Here is an 18,482-nt window from a genome sequence, read left to right on the forward strand (position 1 = left end):
CACAGCATCCAGTTTTTCGAAAAATGCAAGGTGCTTAAGGCCTGGCACTGTATTAACCGTGTCCACTATACTGAGCTCAAGCCGGTGGCATAGACAGTGCCATTTTACAAGGCGAGGGTATTTACAACATAGCCTGTCCAAAACACCAGAGTTTCTCCCCAGCATTACACTGGCACCATCACTGCACACCCCTATCCAATTGTCTGCAAGGAACTTGTTGCACACCCATGTTTTTCAAGACATTTCAACAGTGAGGACTCAATGCACTCTGCATCTCCCCTAGGCAACTCAAGCAAGTCAAGGAAAAAGGCGAGGGGCTCTTTTCCGTTGATAGCAGCACGGACATAAATAATTAAAACGGTCATGGAAGAATGGGTTGTTGACTCATCAATATAAACTGAGATTTTAGGAGCCTGTTCAACGATGCCGATGCAAAGCTTTCTCTGCATTTCATTAGCATTGCAATCAGTTATCTGTGTTGCAGTGAATTTGCTGTGTGGAATCAAGCCCACATCTGACTCATTAGCAACCTGCAAGGCTACTAGACCTGGAAAGTCTGAAAAGGGTCGATTATTTTTTGCACAAAAGTGAAGCGTGCAAAACACCTTAACTGTTGAAGCATGACAATGCCTCTACAGCTACAGGATCGTTGACAGCAGTACCTCCTTCTTGGATGCAGCTCGGATATCACATGTGTTAGAATGGGCTTCAGAATTGTTATGCTCATGGGTTTTTTTCTGCTGTGAGTTAACTGGCTAGCTTTTGTTAGGCCAGATGAAGCAATGCTCCCAGTGACCCATTCTCTAGTCTAGACAAACCCACACCCTGTGATGCTCCAAGTAGCGTAACCTCACTGCATGTGTTGCAGCCAAGGCGGCCATATTCACTGTTTAGCCATGGATACTTTTCTTTAAAATGAGCCCACTGATTGTGGTCCCAACACTCTGGCAAGCTGGTATCCCTTTCAAACTGGTGCCCGCATCCTGGATCTTTGGTAGCTCATTTGTGAGCTACACAAAATTGACAGTCCTGTAGTTGGGAGATGGGCAGGTAAGTCAACGCCATCTAAGAAAGTTAGGGGCGGCCGTGCGGGCAAGTTACGTCATCTTAGAAACTCCCGCTTTTGAGCAGGATGGACTGCGTCTACCCTGTAAAATAAGTGGGGGGACGCCGTCCACCCGCATGGACCCCCTACTCATGCCCTGCTGTCAGCTCACAAAACTCTGAGGTACAGGCTTCAGGCTACGACAATATTTTCAAATCACCATGATCCTCGGAGGTTACCAATTTTTGCATTTTGCACTTGTACGTCAGATGGCGGATGCCACAACCCTGTGAATCCATGAAAACGAGTGCTGTGACACCTTTGACACTGTGCCCCATGATCGGCTTCTGCGCAGGTTAGAGGAGTGTGGTATTGGGGGCACGGTGTACAATTGGTTTGCTTCATTTCTGAGTGAGCGGCAGCAGGAAATTTGGTCTCCTCCCCTATCTGCTGTAATTCTACCATTGAAGGTGGGTGTCCCACAGGGCGCTATTTTAAGTTCCACACTTTTTAATATCTCTAAGGCCCCACTTTCTCACCTAGCAGAGTCACACAGAGCGAAGATCGTCTCTTACGCAGACGATACTCAACTATTGTTCACGTGTGACAAAGGGGTGAATTTCAGAGGGATGGAGAATATGTTTGACGAAAGTCTTCTCGTGGTTACCTCTCAATCAACTTAAGTGCAACCCTGAGAAGTCCAAAATATTTTTTTTTGGGTGCCCTCCATGTGAGGAGTGGAGCCTTTGGTGGCCCCAAAATATGGGTCCTCCCTCTGCTCCAGTTAGTACTGTAACGAATTTAGGAGTGAGGCTTGATGCTTGCTTAGTAATGAAGACTCAAATACAAGCTGTTGCAGGCACATGCTTTGGTTTGATAAATATGGTCAGGAATTTCCATCCTCTACTTCCAGTGGAGTACCGTAAGATCATAGTGCAAGCTCTAATTACATCCAGGTTGGATTATGTAAAAATCCTGTATCTGGGCCTTCCTGAATATTTACTCAATCGGCTACAGGTTGTCCAGAACGCCGCCGCCAGAGCTATTCTTATGGTAAGTCCCAGAACGCACATGTCACCCCACCTGAAGGCATTGCACTGGCTCCCAGATAGGAAGAGGATCCATTTCAAAGCTTTAGCGCTGGCCCACCAAGCATTCCATGGTACGGGCGCCGTGTATCTGAGAAAGACGATTCATCACTATCAGCCCCAACGAGCTTTAAGGTCCTCAGGGCAGTCCCTTATGCTCATCCCTAAGTTTGCTCGCTCCCGGATGGGGGGACGTTCCTTTCAGGTTCTAGCTGCATGCTTGTGGAATGACCTGCCTCTATATCTCAGACAGGCCCAAAACGTGCTCCTTTTTAGGAGACAACTAAAAACATGGCTGTTCCAGAAATAGTACTTCAGTAGGGTAGGTGGAGCTCCTCTGTTACACCACAGGGTGGTGTGACCACCTTCCAGACAGGATTTAGTGTATTGGTATGGGGTGGGTTGCCTTGCCAGCACCACTCAGTCTGCATGAGGGGCACATTTGGTGTCCCTGTGCATAGTTCGGTTCAAACCAGTCCTGGGAGCCATTGGCTCCCGCTCTGGTGCGAGATTGAACAAAGGACATGGGAGTAACCTCCTCCCTGTCTAGACCCTCCCCTGGGAGGGTCCCCTGAATCTTCCCAACCATTTCCCTACGGTACTTAAGGGCTTACCTGGGTGTAGGTCTCTTGATTTGTCGTGGGATAAGATTCAGATCAGACACCACTACACTTCTACCATCTGGGCACTCTGGACTTCGTTTGGGCCTGACTTCATCTCCCTTCCAGTCTACTGCATCGCCTGTGCATCATACAGGAACCTTCCAAGGCCTGTGAAGCATCAAAGACACCTGAAAAATCTCCCTTGGAGTGAAGGAGTCAATCCCCTGCATTCGCAGGCACCGCAACTAAGTCGACCAGTCTGCAGATCATGAGCTTCTCCGGACTCCGTGGGCTCCGTAACACAGGTGGTGGTTTTCGACAGCGCCCGAGCCCTGCCCTGCCCTCTCACCAAGTTTGAGGCCAGTATTCCTTGTGGGGGTTGCAATAACCAAACCCATGTGCATTGCATCCAACTTGCAGTTGCAAAGGTCTGTTGGCTTCTTTGCAAGAAGATCTTCAAGCTCCAAGTAGCCCCAACCATGTGCACCTCCAGTGACCAGAATCTTCAGCCACACCACATCATGTGCATCGTGGCCTACATGTTTTGGTGAACTGCTTGAGGTCCTCTCGCGACTGCAGTGCCTCCTGCCTGTGGGTCCACTTGAGGGTCACACTTGTTTCTTTTGGGCTCCCCTGATTGCTCGGGCCTACCCTGACTCCCCTGCCTTTGGTGAGTCCCCTGGACCTTGCTGGTCCAGACGTTGCTCCTTCTTTGATTCCTGCTAGTCTTGCCTTTGCCATGGCTTGTTGGTGCTCCTGCCGGACACCGACCCCTCAGCACTCAAATTTATTTGTGGGACAGTTCGTGCACAGCTCCTGGTCCCCCACAGCATTGCCTGGTCTTCACAGCTGCAGAGTCAAAGTCATTGTTATCCATCCTGCGACACCCGACATCGGAGGGAATTAATCTTCTAAGTCTCCTGGTCACCCCTGAGTTACATAGACTCTGTCCCCTCTGCTTGCAGGTACCTCTCATCTAGAGTCCATCCTTGGATTCCACCGGACACTTTCTCCTTCTTCAACAGCGGCACTTTCCTGAAGTCCTCCATTGGGTTTGATGGTGGTTTCTGACACCACTTCACACGTATGCACCTGGCTTCCCTGGTGTAGGTAACGTGGGTACTAGGGTATCCACGGGTGAGGTGGCTCTCCAACCTTCTGTCTTCCACTGGGTTTCTTCAGGGTCCACTGGGAAGGGTCCTTAATCTTTAAAAATCCAATTGCTTCTTGCACATAGAGTTGTACGGAGCACCCGGTCGTGTTCCACACTGCACACGCTCTCTGTGGGATCCTTATCTACTTACCTTGGGTGGTTCCTTGGGGTCCCAGCACTTCTACGTCCTCTTGACACTGTCTTGATTCGAGTTGTGGTTCTTATACAACTTTCTTAGTATATGGTTTGGTCCGCCCGTGGGCACTGTGTTATATGGTTTGGTCCGCCCGTGGGCACTGTGTATTTTGTGCTATTTACTGTGTTTCTTTGCTAAAGTATTGTGTGCATTGTGTTTATCTCCATGTTGGAGATATTGGAACGTACTAGAGAGTATAATATAATAAATACATATTTTTATAAGTACTTGGTGTGGCTCTTTTCACTTCATCTATACTATATGATTGCATTCTGGTAAAACAAGCTGCTTTACACTCCTTCTGGACTAAGCCTGAAGGCTGCTCTCCACAGCTGCCACTTAGAGACCTTTCTAATGTTGTCTAAGACCTCTTAAATCACCAAAGGGTTGTCTGGACTGGTGCAAGGTGCCCACTTACATTAGTGGACATCATATACCAGTCCAGCTTCTCACAGGTGGTACTCGCCATTTAGATTTAAACATCTAAAGTGCGGGTGCCACGTTTGTCTCGAGAGTAAAGCAATAGAACAAAAATGTGCATTTTTTTACTTATGAAGCAATTGCAGCACCCGCGCTTTAGCTTAAGAGGTTTAACACTAAAGCGGGGGTGCCGCCATTGTAAGCAAAGTAAACAAAATAAACAGAAAAAAAGACATGCATGGAGGAGAGCGGTTCCTGTCTGCAAGAGCAGGCAGGAGAAACCTATTCAAGAAAATAGTGCTGCGAGGCAGTAATTAAAACGAACTGAGTAACAACACATGAAACGTGGTGTCCTCATGGGAGGTTACAAGATGAGAAAAGGCGGTATTAAGACGGAACAATTAAGCCTATTGACCAATAAAAATACACAATTTCCAAAAGACAGTAACAGGAGCCAATTGAAAAGAGGGGCGGGAAATGGGCAGAGCTTCAAGTCCATACCTCAGTACAGCATGCCTCGCAGAGCAGCGCATGAGCTCCAGGCTTGGCCTAAAAACTTTCACATTTTATGAATACATTACCAAAGTATGATGTGATAACATACTGTCATTTACAAACAGCACAGTTTTTGCTGAAATGGCCAACAACATTCCCACTGACCACAGTTTTACTGAGAAAACTATATAGCATAAAAACAACTATGTGTGGAAATCATGTTTTTGCAAATATTTATAATTTGAATATCACCAGGTAAGATGTTCTGATTTTTTTTTGTTTCTATTAAAATCTTTGCTTCCATCACACTTCAGAAACTTTTGATATATTCGTACAGTTCATTTCCAAGCTATTTAAATGTGTGTTGGAAAAAGAAACTGACATTCTACAGTCTGTCATTTCAAACTCCCTGTACCACAGAAAGATTGTTAGACAGTTCATTTTACAAAATCATCTAACTTTGAAGTCAGAGAAAGAAAAGTAAACACCAATATCTGCGATAAAATAAACAGATAAGCAGCAATTTGTAAAAAGACATAATCTGACATTTGACCTCTGTCTTTGAATGCATAGCTAATGTAACAAGTAAAAACTAGATGTAAAGGCATTTATTATTGCTCATTCATTGTCTGAATGCACAGAACACCTGCTCTTTACCAGCTCGCCAGAAAGACCAGTAGTTCCTAAAAATAGCTCTGCCTGATAAAATCTGACACGCCATAGCGAGTGGGCGAGTAGATTTCTCAGGACAGAAATAATGCAGACCATCCTATATATTCTATTGTACTTTGGCAGTTCCTTCCTGGCCATGCCATCTGTGAGCGCAGCAATAAACCTAAACAACCAATCAACGTATAAATTAATAAAACTGTCATTACCATTTTAATGATGTGAGCACTGGTGAGTGTGATGGCGGGGCGATTCCTGCTGTTCTTATTGACTGACAGTAGCAGATATGACACAAAAAAGTGTGAAGTTCGCTTGTCAGATTTGCCGGCTGTCTTGCAACGGCCAGCCCGACATATGCAGCACTTCCGCCGACACCAAGCCAGCAACTGTATTAACAGACGGGGGATGGCGGACATAATCCCCAGTCGTAAAAGAAGCGCTGGGTTAGCCTGTGCCATCCAATCCTAATGCTTCTCTCATGCTGAAAACAGCATGAGAGAAGATGCAGAATTGGTTAGGTTCACTTTGCCGTCAGTAGACAGCAGCCTCGGAGATAGAGCAGCGCGCCGGAGAAAGACGATCATAACCAGTTAGCAGCAGGCTGAAATCTGAGGAACAAAGCCTGCATGGCATAAGGTAAGATCAAAAAATTAAGTGAACTTACTGTGATACAAGTGCTCAATGCCCATATGGCTGAAAGGGCTTCAGTCCCCCGTCGTGTGTCTCAGCACAGGCTGCTGCAGCTTGAGCTGCTGTGGGCTCTGCTGGGCAGTGTTTACAGTCTTATCTCCGGCACGCCTGAGTTTTTCACAGGTCTTTAAAGACCATTTGCATATTTCATACCTTTGTAAACTGCTTACCGAGGGTTCGTTTTTTTTCTGGTTCCAGTACCTCCTGGGCCCCCACTATGCCTATTCGTTACAGTTGTATTTTAAATTGACTGCCATAGTGTGAGAAAGCATTTCATGAAGAGGAATATAAAGTAGGATTGCCAAAAGAAAAATGCCAGCCATGTGTTGTTTAAAGACCCTGCAAAGACCTCCTCTTGACACTAAATAGGGTTGTAAATAAAAAAGTATGTATTCATTTGTACTGTGACTTTTCTGTCTTTGTTCCCTTTAATTATCAGTCATGAATTATTCAGGCAGCCCTAGAACACAATTAAAAGTGCTTTCTATTTATATTGCTGTACGAAGTATACACAGATAAGTGCTGAAAATATGGCTTTAGGTGACTGCTTATTTTTGTACCATCTGGGACATCAAACCAACTAGGTGGCAACGCTAATCATAAGACTGGAAGTTTGTTGTAGGATCAGCACATTATTTATTTCCTCCACCCTAAATCCCTGATTAATACCATAATAGCAATAGTGTAACTTATATCTGAAACCCTACGCCACTGTCAATAACATGTTGAGTTACTTCAAGTGTCTGGGAATGCACCCTGCATTCAAACAACTCACTCCTCATTCTCGCCCTTCACTTTCACGCTCACTCTGCACTCACAGTGATCACAATGCACTCACACTGATCACCATGCACTCACACCATTCACCCGCTCACCCTGCACTCACAGTGATCACTCTGCACTCACAATGCACTTGTGCTGTTCAACCTGTACCTCACCCTGCAGTCACACGAGCACACTAATCACCCTGCACTCATGTAACACTTCACTCACCTGTCCTCCTCACTGCTCAGTCTCCAATCTCACTCAAACAAGTCCATCAATAACCATGCATTAATTCGTCCCACTCTGCACTTACATCCGCACCTAAAATCATATGGTCACCTCACTCACCTTGCAGTCACTCCTCTTACCCTACTCTCACACTGTCGCATCGATCACCTTGCACTCACATGGGCACTCCTGCCACCCACACAGCGTACCATGCAGATCACAGAATGAGTGTGAGTAAACTACGAGTAGCGCTATTAAAAAAATGAAATGTTTGTCAGAAAGGTGCTATAGAGAGATGAGGTGCATTTTTGGTGAGTGGTAATTAGGGAATAAATGGAGGAGGAAAAAAGGCTGTTGCACCGTGTGCGACAAGTGCTAGTGCCAGCCCTGGCTGGGAGTGTTAGCCCCCACCCCACCCCCTGAAGTTCGAGTCTAGTTGCGCCCCTGCTGTGATGTCTGTGTCAATGTGTGTGCACGCTGAGTTGAGTGGTCTGCGTAAGTACGTGTGTGCTGTTAACTGTGTGAGTGTATGTTGTGTTATCCCAGCTAGCGTATCTGCTGTGTACGTCTGTGTCATTTTGTGCACGAACTTTAAGTGTTAATATTTACAACTCATCCAGAAGCGACAGCACACATTTTCCTGGAAGACTAATAGGAAAATGTTTATTTGGCACGCACTGAGAAAACAATGGCTTCTCACAGAAATTCAATTACCAAGTGTCCTTCAAAGAGCGAGACCTTTTCTTACCCGCTATCTGGAAATAGGCCAGTGTAACACAAATACAGAGCTGCCTTCCTGCGCAGGGAGGGAATGTACTTTGTACGACTTTAACCTTAGGAGTGATCGCGGCACCTCCTTTAAACATCTGCAAAATGTTGACTCGATTGTCAAATTACAGAAATTGCCAAATGATATCAAGGAAACAGTTGTTTCACAACTCAGCAGGTGCCCACAATGACCAGCAGTGGTGACTAGCTCTGCACTCATACTACTGCTGCACTGTGCATTATACATGTATGACGCACCTATGCATTTCTTACGCCCTACTGTTATGTACGTGTTTATTGGAATGTATCTCTGAAAGTATTGTATGTGTCCTCATGCCGTTACCTAGCTGCGACTAGGGATACTAGATTGTGCGGACAACTGTTCCAGGAGTTGGTGGAGCAATAGGGGACTGAAGCTGTCTCTCTTCCCCTGTGCTTTGATGCTTCCAGCAAGAATAAACCTCTTTAACTTATTTCTGCGAAGAGTCCTACTTTACAATTTGGTGACGAGGTTGGGATCAGAGAAGCCAGAACAAAGGTGAATCCAGATAAGCTTTTGCATCTTGTCAATAATTGTATTTCTATGGAAGAAATTAGAAAGAAAATAGTAGATACCCACTTGAAGTACAAGGAGCAATATGATTTGAACATGAATGCTAAAGACTTTATAATGGATGTAGGAATGTTAGTAAAAGTGAGGAAACCGGGTAAAGTTAAGTAAGGTGAAAGTCAGTTTCCAGAACCTTTGACTGTTGTTAAGGTCTTACACAACGCTGTAATGTTGCGTGATGGGAAGATGTGGAATTTTAAAAAGATTGCTATTGTCAATCGATCTAGTAAGGGATCATGAGTTGTCTAGGTATCCGGACTTGGTTGGTGATGATGATATTTGTGAAAATATTGAAAATAATAACAGGGGAAATGGTGTGGTTGTTGGAAGTGAAGCAAGTGTGGTAAGTCAAAATGGAGTGGAAAATTTCTTGGATATTGATGAAAGTACTGAGTCCAGTTGTAGTAATAATTTTTCTGAAGCGAAAAGTGAGAGACCTTCTGAAGAGGAACCAGCTGAGTTTGGCAAGCGCATGAGGAGTAAACCTAAATGGTTATCGGACTATGAGTGTGATCTGGATGTAGTATAATTTCCTGAGTATTAGTTTGACCTTGATGTAGAATATTATATATTTTTTTTTTTCGTTTTTTCATTGTGTAAACGGAGGTGTAGTGTCGCGGTCTAGTTGACGCGCACTACGTCAGGCCAGTAATGCGAGTAGCGGCCATATTGGACGCTACTGCACATGCGCGAGTAGCGCGGCGCGAGAGGAAGCGATCGGAGCGTGTTGCCCGGCGCTCTCTCGGGGAGATTATTATTTGATTTAATAAAGGCGTACTTAACCCTCTACACTGGCTCCTGCAAGTCCTTGGGGATCACTGCAAGTACCTACAGCACATAGCAACTTTACAGTGGCGACGAGGCTCGGACGGTGAGGACCCTGTGTGCCCAGGAGGAAGGTGCCACCCCCCAACTTGCTTGTTGGAGGAAAACCCACGAGGAGGGACGTCACCCCACGCGGTAAGAAGACCGAGGGGGTCGAGGACAGACGCCTACGCACCGGGAGAGCGCGGCAGTGGCAGACAGACGCCAGAGGGTGGCACGTGGGCAGTGAGTGTGCCGGCCACGCAGCGGAGGAACGCTACAGGCGGACCGTAGGAAGGCAGCGGAGACCCTGGCGGAATCGGGTGGCGACGGCGCAGGCAGCTCCAACGAAGTCCCAGGAACCCGAAGAAGGGGAGCGAGGACAGAGGCGCCAGGTAGCCCGAGGAAACAGGTGGAAGCCAAAATGAGCGCACAGGCATCAGCATTAACGACGCCGATCCCGTTCCTTCCACGTCCAGGAGAACCCCAAATGAAGTGGGAAGACTGGAGGGAGTACTTCAAAAATTACCTAGAAGCGCTGGAAGATGAGAACGAGGAGGCGTTCTCCAGTGCCAGGAGGAAGAGGATACTCTTACACAATCTAGGACCAGAAGGAATACGGGTATTCCAGAACCTCACACCGGTCACCAGACAGGCAGCGGACACGGACGTGTTCAAACACGCCATTGAAGACTTGGACAACCACTATCGTCCCGCAGTGTGCACCTCTATCGACCGCTACAATTTCCAGCAGAGGAAGCAAGAAGCGGGGGAAACGATAGACGACTACGTGGCGGCGCTGCGGAAACTTGCGATAACGTGCAAGTATGGGGCGTTAGGAAGAATTCATTAAGGACCAAATCGTAATGCATACGACAAGTAAGACGGTGCAAGATAAACTGTGGGCGAGTGGAGATGCGACGCTGAAAGACGTGATCGCCATAGTGAAAAGGGCAGAACTGACCAAGCGCTGTGCAGAGGCCGCAAAGAGAGACCAAGCCCCAAGACTCACAGTTAATAAGGTGGACGACGCGGACCAGTATGGACGAGGAAAAACAGCGCCTGGGGAGTACAGAGGAACACCCAAAGGGAAAGGTAAACCAGGACAAACATGGAAGCAAGACAAAGGAGAAACGGTGAAGTGCTACAGATGTGGAAGCTCGAACCACGCAGCGCACGACAAACGGTGCCCCGCCTTCAGAGCCAAGTGTGCGTTCTGCGGCCTGGTCGGTCACTACGAGAAAGTATGTCGAAGGAAAGGGAGACAACACGCGGTGAAATTCGTGGCGCAAGACATAGGAGAAGAAGTAGAGGGACAGGAGGAAGACGACGAAGTCCTGTGTGTGGAGGACCAGGTGCTGGGCATCGTTGGGAGGAGATCGCGCAAGCCCCAGTGTGACATGATCATTGGAGGAGTAGGAATCACCATAGTGGCGGATTCGGGGTCTCCTTACACGATCGTCCAAAGATCGGTGTGGAACGAGAGGTTCAAACCCACTTTGGGCACACATCTAGAACCACCCGACATACGACCAGTCACCTACACAGGGGAACCCATCCCGATGGTAGGGTTCAGGAAGCTATTGTTCCAGTTTAAAGAACGAAGCGCCCACTGCAAACTGTACGTTGCGGAGAAGGGACCTTCAGTCCTGGGATGGATGGACCAAGGAGAGTTGGGCGTACAGCTGAATCCAGGAGGGGACACCCAAGTGATGGTAACCCTGGACGGAGATGAGTCGACGGCAGCGAAATGGCGGAGTGGACACCCGAAAGTTTTTGGCGGCGCAATCGGAAAACTCGAGAAGTTCTCCCACAAGATCGTCCTTAAGGAAAACGTCAGCCCTGTTGCGCACAAAGTAAGGAACATACCGATCGCAGTGAGAGAGGCGGTACAACAGGAACTACACCGGCTGGAGGACGGGGGAATCATCGAACCCATCGACAGCGCGGAGTGGTTGGCGCCTCTGGTAGTGGCCATGAAACCGTCAGGCAAGGTGCGCCTATGTGTGGACCTCAGAGAGTTAAACAAGTGCATTGTGGTAGAAAAATTCCCCTTGCCACGCATAGAGGAAATGTTGGCCCGCACGAAAGGCGTGAAATGGTTCTCCACCATCGACCTACAATTGGCGTACCACCAGGTAGTGCTGCATCCCACGAGCAAGAAACTGACGTCATTCATAACGCCGTTTGGATGCTATCAGTTCTGCCGCATGCCCTTCGGTCTAGCTTCGGCAGCAGCGGTGTTCCAGAAGCTGATGGCCCGCCTATTCAAGGGCATAGAGGGAGTGCAATACTTCCAGGACGATATCCTAGTAATGGGGACAGAGCTGGAAGACCACGACAAGAAGCTGGAAGCGGTATTGAAGATCCTGGAGGAAAACGGCCTGACGGCAGAATGGGAGAAATGTCATTTCGGGATGACATCAGTCACATACCTGGGGCATGAGATAGGAGCGCATGGGATAACACCGAAGAAAGGGAACGTGAAGGCCATCTGCGATGCACCCCCGCCCACCTCCAAGGAAGAAGTACGGTCATTTTTAGGGATGGCGGAATACTATAGCAAGTTTGTCCACCATTTCGCCACGAAAACACACTACATGAGGCAACTCACGAGGGACAAGACGGCGTTTGTGTGGACGGAAGAGACGCAGGAAGAGTTCGACACGGTGAAACGTGAAATCAGCCAAGCGATCCCGCTGCATGGGTACGATCCTCAGGGGCGATCCATATTGATGACGGACGCAAGTGACAAAGGGCTAGGAGCGGTGCTCATGCAAGAAAGACCAGAAGGAGGGACGGAGACGATCAGCTTCGCGTCCAGGACATTGACGTCACCGGAACAAAAGTTCAGTGTGATTGAAAAAGAGATGCTGGCCGTGGTATGGGCCATGGGAAAGTACCGCCAGTTCCTGTGGGGCACAAGATTTCAAGTGAAGACGGATCACAAACCCCTAGTGAAGGTTTTGACGTCCGACGGCCATGCCAGCGCCACACCCCGGATTGCGAAGATGACGCTGAAACTCCTGGAGTATCGGTACGACGTGGAGTACATACCGGGCTCGAGAAACAAGATTGCAGATTACCTCAGCAGGGCGTCAGCGATGGAAAGTGCCACCAATGGCACGGAAGACGAAGACGAGATGGTAGCCCTGACAGACGACCCAGAAAAAGCCATCAGTAGACAGGAGTGGAAAGACGCGTATGCAGCGGATGAAGATCTGGACGACATCAAGATGTACATTGTACGAGGGTGGCCGGAGAGGAGACGACAGAGACCCAAGGTCCGGCAGTTCTACGAGGTCAGAGAAGAGCTGTCGGTGGGAAACGACGGGGTGTTCGTATACAGAGGAAACAGAGTGGTACCACCGGAGAACATAATACCGGATCTGCTATCCATAATACACGAAGGACACCTGGGAATCGTGAAGATGAAGGCCAGGACCAAACAAACGTATTGGTGGCCAGGAATGGATATGCAAGTGGAGAGGCACGTAAGAGACTGCGTGCAGTGCCAAGGAGCGGACAAGATACTGAAGCCAATGAGGCCGCCTCTAGGGAAGTTCACGAGTCCCAGTAACCCATGGGAAGAGGTGGCAGTGGACATCTTAGGGCCTATACTGGATGATCAGGGGATACCCAAATACCTCTGTGCGTTAGTGGACAAGTACTCAAAGTGGCCAGAGGTACACATCTAAGAGGTCATGGACACGGACGAAATACTGCGCTTCCTCAAGGCAGTGTTCCTCAGGGAAGGCATACCCAGGACCATAATCAGTGACAATGGCCCCCAATTCACCTCGGACAAATGGGCCAAATTTGCAGAAAGGAACGGCATCCTACTTAGGCACACGTCGATATATCATCCGGCTAGTAACGGACAAGTAGAAAGGTTCAATACGGTGCTCATGGGCTCCATACAAGCTGCCATCACGAGGGGCAAAGACTGGGAAAAAGAAGTGCAAAGTACAGTATGGGCATATCGCATCACCCCCACCGGTACGGGGTACAGCCCCTTCCAGATCTTGCGAGGAAGGCAACCCTTCACCAGAGACAATGTTGCTTGGCAGGAGAAGACCATCACCAGCAAATGGTCTCCAGCAGTGGTACAACACAACCTGGAGAAGGCACAACGCATTTACACGGAACACTACAACCGCAACAGGAAGGTGAAGGAGACAGTATTGGAAAAAGGGGAGTGGGTCAGAGTGAAGCTGGCAGTTCTGAAGCGGAAGGGAGAAAGCAAGTACTCCCCACCCCTAAGAGTAGAAGAAGTGTACGACCGGGCAGCATTGCTCAGTGATGGAAACGTGTGGTCCCACGATCGCATGGCCAAGTGCAACAAAATCCTACAATGGCCCCGGGAGGACACGGAAAGGGAAACACCGACAGAAGGGGCGACAAGGGACGCAGGAACGTCTAAAGGAGAGTGCGGAGAGAACATGAGTGAAGAACAGGATGGAGAGAGAGACATACCGGATGGAGGGCCCACGGAGGAAAGGACCCGGGAAGACGGTGAGAAAGGAGAGAGAGAGGGCCAGGGCACTCCGGAAGGAAGGAGAGGAGGCCTGGTCGCAGAAGGAGGCCGAGAAGGACATACCACCCCGGTAAGACACACCCGAGTGGGGCGAGCAGTGGTGAGACCATCCAAGTTTAGAGACTATGAAATGGACTGACCACCTGGTCGGGGTACATTGTGTTGGATGGTATAAAAGGGGGAGGTATGTAGTGTCGCGGTCTAGTTGACGCGCACTACGTCAGGCCAGTAATGCGAGTAGCGGCCATATTGGACGCTACTGCGCATGCGCGAGTAGCGCGGCGCGAGAGGAAGCGATCGGAGCGTGTTGCCCGGCGCTCTCTCGGGGAGATTATTATTTGATTTAATAAAGGCGTACTTAACCCTCTACACTGGCTCCTGCAAGTCCTTGGGGATCACTGCAAGTACCTACAGCACATAGCAACTTTACAGGAGGGAAGATTATTGGAATGTATCTCTGAATGTGTTGTATGTGTACTCGTGCCGTTACCTAGCTGCGACTAGGGATTCTAGATTTTTCGGACAACTGTTCCAGGAATCGGAGGAGCTAGAGGGGACTGAAGCTGTCTCTCTTTCCCTGTACTTTGATGCTTACAGCAGGAATAAACCTCTTTAACGTATTTCTGCGAAGAGTCCTACTTTAAACCCACCACTTTGAAAAGTCACCAACCTGCCACTGCTATTGAGTTAATTCAGAAAAAGGGGGAAGTAGAGGTAAAAGTTAGGTTCACCCTCCACAAATATATCTAGCAAATACGACTATCTGAGCAAGTCCGATAGACAGGAACCTAACTGGGAAAAAACAGAAGGTGTAGGAAACAATTTGATCCTTAAAGACACCGTTATCTGAAAGAGAAGTATTATCTTTTTCTATAGTCCCCTCACTCACCAGGGTTTCCCCACGGTGACATGCTTCATCATAGGGGTCCTCCCAGTCCTCTACGGACTGAGGCGTGCTGCGACTTGCGGTGTTACGTAGGAGCACTGAGAATTTGTGTAAACTATGTGTGGTGTGAGTGAAATAGTGGTGGAGTGGGAAAATTAAAATAATCAGCTAGTGGGCTACAAAATAAACTTTATTGGTGCTCTAAGCTGAGAAAATTAAAAACGGGGTAATATGACCAGGGACCCTAACTATGATGGAAAGGTGTGCCTAGCATATTATGAAGTCAACTAGTTTCGAGCTCCCCAGCTCTTCATCAGGACTACACTGGGACCAGCCCAGTGTCGAGAAACTTGCCACTCCTAGTCAACCTTAATAGGGTGAAATAAATGTGATGCCACAATAGTAAGGCATGCGTTTTAAAATATGTATACATACGTTATGTACGTCGGTATACTGATCTGTAAATTCCAAAAATCATAGTTAATTGCGAGAAAAAATATATATATATACATATATATGCATAGCGTAATGCATGATAATTATTAAAAATGTGAACACACTACACACAGGTGGATGCACACTTCCATGACTGACGTGCCGCTAAGTGAAAGACAGAGAAAATGCAGTTATTCACTCCATGCCGGCGTGGTGGTGGAAAAGTTGTGCTGGAATTAAATAAATTATTAGGTCTGACTAAAACACACAATAACATACAACATAAAACATATAACCTACCTAAGATAAAGCAACACTGTGCCTCATGGTCACTGGAGGGGATGCGGGGATCTCGTACATCTAATGGACGAAGGGAATCGAGATCGTTAGGAAAAAAACGGCGTGTTCCATTATGACGGATCGCCCAGCGTGATGTGGGGGGGAAAAGAGTTTCCACGCTGCATTTAGGAGGTGAGCATGGCAGCACTTACTTGTACGTTGAACCCCACATGCTTCTGACACCTACTGGAAGCCAAACCTCTTGGACCGCATTCTGGCGTGTCCTCGTAGTCGCAATGTTTTTATGTGCTGGCGGGCCTGTCTCGAGGCTCGAAATAGAAAAGGGGAATGTTCCGGTGTGCTAGTGGGGCCGCCATCTTGGAAAGGGGTGAGACAGACGGTTTTTGATACTATTAAGTATCCCAATATGTTACCGTGCGGACTTAATGTTCCAGACAGGGTAAGAGATCGCTCACAACAAGATAATGAGGGCGAAAGGTGGTACTCTGATGAAGCCCATATTTAGAACTACAATTGAATAAAAATCGAACTACAATTGAATAAACAGGTTGGGACTGTTCAGGCCAGGGTCAGGGGAAAACGACTACGATGGAAGCCGCCATGTTAGAATGGAAAAGGGAACCGGATGAATTGTCACTAGGAATAGGTTCCGATTTAGTGCTTAGTGATAATCGGCTGTCGGGCTGTGAAGAAATAATTATAGTGGCCACATATGAGATACAGATTGAGGAAATGATAATGGTTAATGGAATGACTAGAATGTTGTCTTAATGGATACCAATGTGAGAGGTTATTTATCAAAGTACAACCTGTAGGGAATAAAAAGCTAGATCAGCAAATGTTCCAGTGATTGTTGTACAAGTAAACAGTTTAGATAAACTGTCCCCAGGGTATGTCATCATTGAGACCCCTGTCGTCCGAACGTAGCTTGAACACCCAACGTTGTTCCTTCTCATGTAGCTGTTTCTCTACGTTGGGATGATTCTTGACGTGTTCCAAAACGACCCAGTTGAAGTCGTTGGGGGTGTGACGTTTTTCCAGAAAATGTGTGGTCATCTTAGTGTTATCCCGTTTACATCTAAAATTACTCCGGTGCTCGATCATACGGGTGTTTACTTTCCTGGTGGTCATGCCTACGTAGTGCAAATTACACACGCAAGTTATTAGGTAAACAACACCTGATGTGTTACAGTTAGTGAACGACCGAAGATTCCAGGTTATCCAATTGTTGCATTCCACTGTCTTAGTCACCTTGGTCAGATGACACACACTGCAGTTACTGCATGGGAAATGGCCCTCTGGTAGGGGTTGGAGCAGGCGTTGGGGACCTGCGGTTTTAGATGTCGTTGGTCGTGTGTGGACAAGATGATCCCTTAAGTTACGTGCTTTTCGATGGCTGAACATAGGTTCCTGTAGGTCTAGGCCACCGCTGTTCAGGGTGCGCCAGTGTTTCTTGATTATTTTGCTCACCAAGTTGGATGCAATACTGTATGTAGTGATACAAATTTGTCTCCGTGGCTCATCCTGTCTGGCTACAGTTTTTGTCTCTAAAAGAGCCTCCCTGTTGTTATTGAGAGCCCTTTTCCTGGATCTGGATACAAGGTGTTGTGGGTAATTACGCTGTATCAATTTCTCTGATAGTTCTTTTGCCTGAATGTTGTAGTCTTGTGTTGTTGTACAATTCCTTCTGAGGCGCAAAAATTGGCCAAAAGGGAGGTTGTCCTTGTGGCTGCGAGGATGGAAGCTGTCATATATCAGCAGGCAGTTCCTTGCTGTAGGTTTGAAATGAGTGGTACTGTGGAGGCGTCCGTTCTGTGCTGATATATTAAGGTCTAGGAAGACCATGGTGGATCGGCTCATCGAGGAGGTGAATTTCAGAAACGGGTCTTGTTGGTTAAGCCAGACTAGGAAATCTTCCGCTTCCTGTTCATTGCCTTCCCAGATCAACAGGACATCGTCTATGTACCTTTTCCATAGTTTAATATGTTCAATGTGAGGATTGTGTTGGTGGAGAATATTCTGCTTCTCTAAATGGTGCACATACAACCCTGCCTGACGGAATTAAAACGCGAGCAAATTAAGACCTTAATACACGGTATCATGATGACTGAATATGTGAGAGCAAACATCGCCCCACGAGGCCTTATAGTCAGAAATGAACCGTTCATTTTCCAAAACGATAAAATTTTCAAGAAGGATTGGTCGCTAATATCCTGGCACTGCACCAGAGATTGGCTAGTGCTAATAATAAAAACTGCAGCACGCCTCTCTGAAGAGATGAAAATTAACATTCATGATTTGGAGATACGCCTCAAAACATATCAGAGTACAGCTGAACTGAAAAAAAGACTTGATGAACTCAATAAAACCATGACCGAATTTGAAATAAGTCTAAAGGACGCAAAATATATAAAACTGCGCAAAGATCAGCAGAATTTCTCACTGGAAAAGGTTTACCCATACACCAGAGACGATTATGTTCCCACTAATCGCAATCCAGGTTATAATACTGAGAGCGATGGTTCAGACACAGGTTCGGATCTATCCGATACCAGCAGAAACTATAACTCCAACAATCGGAACAGACGATCAAGAGGAGGACGTCAAAGAAACAGAGGCGGATTTGGTTGGCCCCCGTATCAGAACATGCCACCATTTGCCCCGCCCCCACAGTTCTTCTATGGACCACCACCTTTTCATCAATCTTTCCCACCCCAACCATACCCATACTGGGATGGTCCACAAAATCAAGGACAGAATCAGTCTTTTTTAGGAAGAGGCAAGACCCCGA

This window comes from Triturus cristatus, chromosome 11, assembly GCF_964204655.1.
Source record: "Triturus cristatus chromosome 11, aTriCri1.1, whole genome shotgun sequence".
NCBI lineage: Eukaryota > Metazoa > Chordata > Amphibia > Caudata > Salamandridae > Triturus > Triturus cristatus.